Below are 7,498 nucleotides of genomic sequence, written 5' to 3' on the forward strand. Positions count from 1 at the left end.
AAAAAAAAAAAAAAAAAAAAAAAAAAAAAAAAAAAAAAAAAAAAAAAAAAAAAAAAAAAAAAAAAAAAGAAAGTAATCAATAACATTTTAAATCCATGTTGGCTTGCATTGTGAAAGAATGGAATAATTTATAGTTCATGATATTTGTATCATAGTGTTTAGAGAATCCCAGGAGATGAAAGAAACATACAATCTGTAGGACGCAAGGAGCCTTGGATCTCATGCCAGGACAAGGACACTGGGCCCCAAAAGCTAAAGACCTTCCTCAGAATCTTACAGTAAAAGTTGAATTATTTTAAAATCACTCCAGGGTTCATGAGAAAGATTACTTGGTTGAAATTAAACGGCTATATGGCTCACATTTAAAAAGGATTTCTAAAAATTGGATGCTCCTTATGACAGCAAATATAAGTGGCTTTCAGCAATAGTTAATATTCTATTATTGCAAGTGATCAATCATATAACAGGTAACCTCTTGACATGAGTTATGTATTAAAAATTCTATTGGGCGAAGAGCTTGAACGAATATAGGTAACATTCCACTCTAATGAAGCTTTCTGTGTCTTAGGACATTCTTCAACTTTGTTAAGACTTTATAGTATTTAGGATAGAGTTAGTAAAGAGCTTGGAATGTCCTATCAAGAAATAAAGAGGTGGGAGTGGGTAAATTTACCTCTGGAGATTCTCAGGTATTCAGGATATATTCAACATTTATTTGTTCCTAGGCAGGGGACAGAATAAACTGATCTCTGTAAGTCCCTTCACACTCAATGACTCAGATGCTGGCATCTTAGTGAAATGTAATATGGATGACATAACATTGCAAATAGAGAAGTCTGCAACTAAAAGATAAAACACTTATATGTCAAAAAGCATTGTGTGAATAAAATGTAATTTTCAACCAATTTTTAAAACTTACTTGCACTAACAAACATAACATAGTGTCATGCAGAAGATGATGAGGAAGCAAAACATATGTAAGGAAACCTGTAGAAAACCAAATGCCTTTTTGTATTAAATGAATTCACCAAATCTTTCAAGGAATAATCATGTTTCTACAAATATCCATGTGGTTTCCAGGACCCACTTTTCTCTTCTTCCTATACATGCAAACATACACAAGTACGTCAGCACACATACTTATTTCCCTATGGTTTCAGACTATTAAATATTTATAATTACTGCACTTGATGACTAGAATTTTTAGATACATGTCAAATTGTCCCAGGTGTGGATGCTGCCAAAAGCCACGGTCATTGGCAACATGATGACAGTCTGGCATGTAGAGTCAGGGAATTTGCTAGGATTTGATCCTCATACAGTGTAATAGTAAAAGCAAGCATTATGACTCCCTGCAGCTGGTACTGTCAGTGCCCTGTCCATAAGCCTCAGACCTTTAATTGTGTTTCTGAGAAAAGCTTCTAACTCCTGGTATCTGCATATCTGTTCCTCGGCATTTTTTCCAAAAACTGGGAAATTGCACTGCTAATATGCATAAGTGAACTTTAAATCAGGAGAATGAAAACCCCCTAAGAATAGTCCTCAATTAATGATTTTCAAGAGATGCTGTATAAATACCCAGCTCTCTCACCTCTCTGGTAGGATAACTTTGTGAGTTGTGCTTTATTCCATGTCAGAGTTTCTCTGCAGGGTTACCTGCTATATTAGCTGCTTTAATAGAATATATATTTTTTTCCTTTGAGAGGAAGTCTCACTCTGTCACCCAGGTTGGAGTGAGTGGCGTGATGTAGCTCAGTGCAACCTCTGCTTCCCAGGTTCAAGCAATTCTTGTGCCTCAGTCTCCTGCCTGAGGGAGTAGCTGGGACTACAGATTTGTGCCACCGTGCTCACCTAATTTTTGCATTTTTAGTAGAGACAGGGTTTCACCATGTTGGCCAGGCTGATCTCGAACTCCTGGCCCCAAGTAATCTGCCCTCCTTGGCCTTCCAGAAAGCATTAGAGGCGTGAGCCACCAGGCCCAGCCGAATATCCTTTACTAGATGACTTTACTCCGCTTTGTCATTTCCTCATTTTCTTTCTGGCACTGCCTGCACTTCTTAAATAAACTATGTAATATTTGTTTTAGAATCTGCTTCTGTGACTAAAGTTTCTGATCAGTAAAATGGCATAGCACTGTTACCTCAAGAGATGGCCATGAGTATTTTGTCAGAAAAAGAAAGTACTTCACCTTTTGCCTTAGTAAAATAAATGTTCATTACTCAGCAGTTCCATTTAAATGATCTGTGTTAGCCTGTTTTTGAAGTACACATTTTCTTCTGAGAAAACTCAGACTAAGGCACACCCCATGCCCAGCTGGCAAGAGCCTGCCCTGTTGAAAGAGTTTGCAGAAACAGCCCTTGCTTCAAGTACCTTTTTGACATTCCAGTCCCAGTTTACTCCTCCCCCAGTACTTTAATGACCACCATTGCGTAATAAGCAGTGCCTTCTTGTGAGACACTAGAGGTAACTGGGAGTGAGCTTTAGGGTGGGTACCCTTCAGAGGGTTTCATTTTTTTTTTCTTGACAAGGAGTCTGGCTCTGTTGCCTAGGTTGGAGTGTAGTGGCATGATTTCAGCTCACTGCAACCTCCACTCCTGGGTTCAAGCAATTCTCCTGCCTCAGCTTCTGAATGGCTGGGACTACAGGCATGTGCCACCAAACCCAGCTAATTTTTGTATTTTTAGTAGAGATAGGGTTTCACTCTGTTGGCCAGGCTGGTCTAGAACTCCTGACTTCAAGTGATCTGCCCACCTTGGTCTCCCAAAGCGTTGGGATTACAGGCATTAGCCACCGCGCTCAGCCCCAGCCTTCATATTGTCAATCTTGATTAATTTTCTTCTGCTCTGTTGTAATGGATAGCACTAGACAATCAGTAGTTGAAGCCCTTTTTACATCTTCAGTGGGCATTCTATTGAATGACACATATGTCCTCCCCAAAGTCTAACATCTGTTCATTGAAGATAGGGAAAACACCAAGACTATTTGTGATATAATTGCTGAGTATCGAATATTTACTTTGTTAAGAAAAATGCTAAGTACTTCACAGTATTTCTCTGTGATAATACTCATCTTTTGAGCTAACAGTGCTATTCTCATTTTACTAATGAGAAACTTTAGTCATAGAGAGATTGAATAATTTGCTCAGCCACACACTAGGAAGTAAGAGTCTGGGAGAGAATTTGTACTTTTCCCTTTCTTTTAGATGTCATTCATAAAACATGAAATCTGAACACTAGTGTACCTGATTTTGTACTCCTAGCCACTATTTAATCCTGCCTCTGTAATTAGCTTCTATGGATAAGTTTATCTTTCTGTACTCAGAAAATAAAATAACAAAAAGAAGCACAAGATGTCACTAAGTGACTTTCGCTAGAAATGAAGTTGTGCAGAATTAGAAAGGGGTTTTAACCACATCTAGAGCACGGGCCAGAGGAGAAATGCAGACCAGTTTTTGAAGTCAATTTGTGTTAGCCTCGGCTCCTTAACCTGGGTTCCAATACCAATTACATTTAAGGAACTCTCCTTCTCCCTCTTTCCATTCGTTTCGATGGTAGAAACACAATGGTAGTTCAGGAGTTAGGAGACCTGGGCTTTAGAGCTTTTTATAAAATGGGACATCTGAATTTGATAATATACAAGGTTCATTCCAACTCCAAACAGATGTTATCATTTTCACAGCCTCTAGAAACCAAAGGCACCTTCTCAATTATAAGTTGTAAGTGATTTGTAATAGTGAGTACTATTTGGATTCCTGACAGCTTATATCAGGAAGATAGGCAAAGTTTAGGATCAAGTACTTACATCTAAAACCATTGCTTTATAAGCTGGTCTTCGCTGCCAATCCCTTCTTCTCTATAGATTGTTATTATTTCTGGTTTAGATGGGATACAGGAATTTATTTTAGTGATTTCCTGAATCTCTGTACATCCTTAAAATAACTGGGAATTGGGAAGAAATAGATTTAGCTCTTTGTCACAAAATGTAGAGACCTTTTGACATAAAGAGAGAGCTGCTGATACTCTGTTTTCCCAAATGCCTGAGTGTGGCATGGTTTCAAAGGGTTGCTTTATCACACGTAGGGATGGAGGGGACTATCAGGTAATGAGATATAACATTTCCTGGAAATTAGTTCGCGGTGTGTTGTCCAGGAAGTAAATTTCTTTTATTCCCTGTTTGCCACCTGTCCTGGATGTTTAGTGCCGAATTTGAATTTCCATGCCAAACTGAAAAGGCAGCATTGGCTTTAGTTGCACTCTTTTTCACATTAACTTAAGATTTTAGCATGTAAAGCAATTGCATTGTTTGAATGGAATGAACTTAGAGTGAACTCCAACAGTGATGAACTGATAACCAATAAAATAAATAATTGATTCATCTCAGAACAATCTGACTTCTAGAAGTGGTGTTTCTAAGCAGCTTGTGTGTAACTGTCCTCTGGAAAGCCTCACAAGTTGTTGCCTTTATTTATTTTTTCCAAATGGACAATTTTTGACAAATAAACTCCTAAGAGCAGTCAAGTGTCAAATACAAAGTTATGGCTGGTGCAGCAGCCTTCGGGATCACACGCTCCATTTATTCATTATAGAAAGCTCAGATGCACAAACATGTGGTGCCATTTTGTGTACCTGTCAGTTTAGTGCATTTAATGAACATTGATCATGCTCATCTAGACACACTTCTCAATGCTGCAAACAGAAAGTCAGTGGTTTCTGAAAGACAGCGTGAAAACTTCTTTTTTTCTTTTTGAAATGTGCTTCCGTGGAATCCTTTTTGCCCAAAATAGATGCATTAATAAACATGACTAAAATGTACTTTAACATTCACTAAAAAAAGAGAAGACATATTGATTAAGATTTTGCTCTGGTTTCGCTAATATTAAGTTCAGTGTTTGTGTATTTAAAGAAGTTTTGATGACGTGGATAATCATTAGATTGCTATCTAGCTATTTGAAATTTTGTAGCTTCATCTCTTCCAAAATGAATTTTTTGCTCTCTTTTAATATCCTGTTAATTACAAAGCCTCCTACTGGGTAGTTTTACCATTCATAAATTCTGTCAACTACTGATCAAATAATTGGTGCTGGACATTGTTCTAGAGTATGGTGGGAGTAATAGTTCTTATTTTCTTGCCATTTAATTTTTACATCCTGTCAAAATTCTCATAAAAGAGGTAGTTTAGCTTCTTATAATTAGAATGTGCCATTTTAAATACATTTTTTTGTTGTTGACTTTCTCAGTTATTATTGGGAACAAATTTAAAATAATGTGTGTTCCATTAGTTTGCCCCAGCTAGAAGTGCATTATATTTAGCAATACTTTAGTTACAACTGTTGTGCTGGGAGAATATCCTAATCAGTTTTTGGAAAAGGCTAAATATATTTATATAATTCTACATGTATTGTTATTTTAACATTTATATTTCTTTTGATTGAGATTTTCTTTCATCACCCTTGGGCACAGGATAGCTCAAGAAGACAGCTGTGCTCAAATTATACAAGAGACACATCTAAACTGCGCATGGGTTTTCCAAGTTGCTGATGAAAATTAGAATTGACTCATAATGCTAATTATCTCACATATCCAACCTTTAGACTTGATAACCTTGTAAAATAAATGGGGCATTGCATCCACAATGTGGTACACTTTAAGAAAAAATATTTACCTAGCCTTTTTGTGGTCTAAGACTATAATTTAAAAACATTAAAAATGTATATAATGAAGCATATTCAGAGAGACTCATTGTAGCTTTGTAATAGGAAAAAAATTGTGGATAGTCTAATAGTCTGTCAATAGGGGAAAGGTTCCAAAAGGTATGGTCCACACCTACAGTAGAATATTATAAGCCCATTAAAAATAAGATAAGCCAATATATTCTGTTATTAAGTGATGTATATGTCTGTGAGAAAAGCAGCCTATAGAGCAAGATGCATATTGTGATTGTCTTTATTTAATATCTTCAAGAATATATATATATAGCTTTTTATATGTACATGTATGTAGGTAAATACAAAGAATACATTTTGAAGCAAAAGTATCTTCCCTTATGGAGGAGAATGGGATAGGGCACATTGAAAAGGTGCTTTTAATACAAATATCTCTACTTTTTTGTTTTACAAAAGTGACACATTAAACTGAATTTTATCTAATTGTGTTTACTTGACTTTCTTTTTTTAAAAGAAGAAAGTCCATGAAACATATAAGAGGAACCATAATTAGTTCAATCAACTCATACTAATTGAACACATGTTATGTGCCAGTCACTATGCTTGCCACTGGGGACACAGTAGAGAGCAAAGGAATATGCTGACCCTAAGCTCAGGGATATAGAAACTATTAGAAATTGGATAAGCACACAAATTTATTATTGCAAGTCGTCACGGCGGGGCATTGGGAAAAGTTTTCAATTAGCAATAATCGCACCTTGGATAAACCTCATTGGCTACGATACTGCCACTGCGCAAAGCTGCAAATTTATTATTATGTAGGAAGAAGTACAGGGAATTAGAAAAGTGTGTAGTTATCTGGTCAGTGAAGGTTTCCCGAGGAAGGAATTTTTGCACCAACAACTGAAGGCTGAATCAAGGTTAGCTAAGCAAGGAGCCTATTTATAAATTCAAAACAATTGAAACACTAAAGGAATAGTTGGGTGAATAAAAATAAAGAGTAAACCTGAGTTAAGCGGAAATTTTTAAAAATAGGCCAGATTATCTCATCTATGTGATTGACTTCAGTTAATCTGTCATGCCTTGCAAATGGCAAACCATCCAGAAAGACTGGTCACTGTAACTCTCATTACAAAAGCAATGGCCAAGTAATATTGAAGCCAGAATATTTTCGTTTCCTCATTTCTGATTCACCTATGTGGAAGTGGTCCAGGTGAATTTCACCTCTTCATTACCAGCTTTATTTGCATAACTAAACATCTGCCATTGCCCAATCCATACCCAAATATCACCTGAACTATGTCTTCCTCCCTTCCATTGCTGTGCTTATACATTCTTGTGTCCAATAAAATACTTATGGAACATTTTGTATATGTTAGATGTTTGGAAAAGCAAACATGGTCCTTACTCATAAGTGCGTATTCTGTTGGAGAAACAGACAAAAATTAATATTAATCATGAAAAGTGATTAATGTTATGAAAAAAAATGATTGAGAATAAAGAGAGGGCTTACTTGAGTTTTTTCAGTGAAGGTCTCTCTGAGGAAATAGCACTAAGCTGAAACTTCAGCATTAGAAAGAGCCAGGTATGACAGCATTTTCCTCTCTTTGTAAAGCCAATAGTATTCCACCGTGTGTGCGTTCATATATGTATGTATGTATGTATATGTGTATGTGTATATATATATATATATATATATATATATATATATACCCCACATTTTCTTTATCCATTTATCTGATAATGGACACCAAGATTGATTTCATATTTTAGCTTTTATGAATAATGCTGAAGTGAACATGGTAGTGTAGATGATATCTCTGGCACACTAATTAC

General features: G+C 36.2%; 1 protein-coding gene and 1 pseudogene across 3 annotated transcripts in view; one reads left to right on the plus strand and one right to left on the minus strand.

Annotated features, from left to right (window-relative positions):
* CNTN4 (contactin 4) overlaps positions 1-7,498 on the plus strand; it is a 974,474-nt gene that overhangs the window by 326,431 nt on the left and 640,545 nt on the right. The window lies entirely within an intron of this gene.
* Positions 6,308-6,464, minus strand: LOC119468049 (annotated as a pseudogene).

This window comes from Cebus imitator, unplaced genomic scaffold (assembly GCF_001604975.1).
Source record: "Cebus imitator isolate Cc_AM_T3 unplaced genomic scaffold, Cebus_imitator-1.0 Scaffold371, whole genome shotgun sequence".
NCBI classification, from domain to species: domain Eukaryota; kingdom Metazoa; phylum Chordata; class Mammalia; order Primates; family Cebidae; genus Cebus; species Cebus imitator.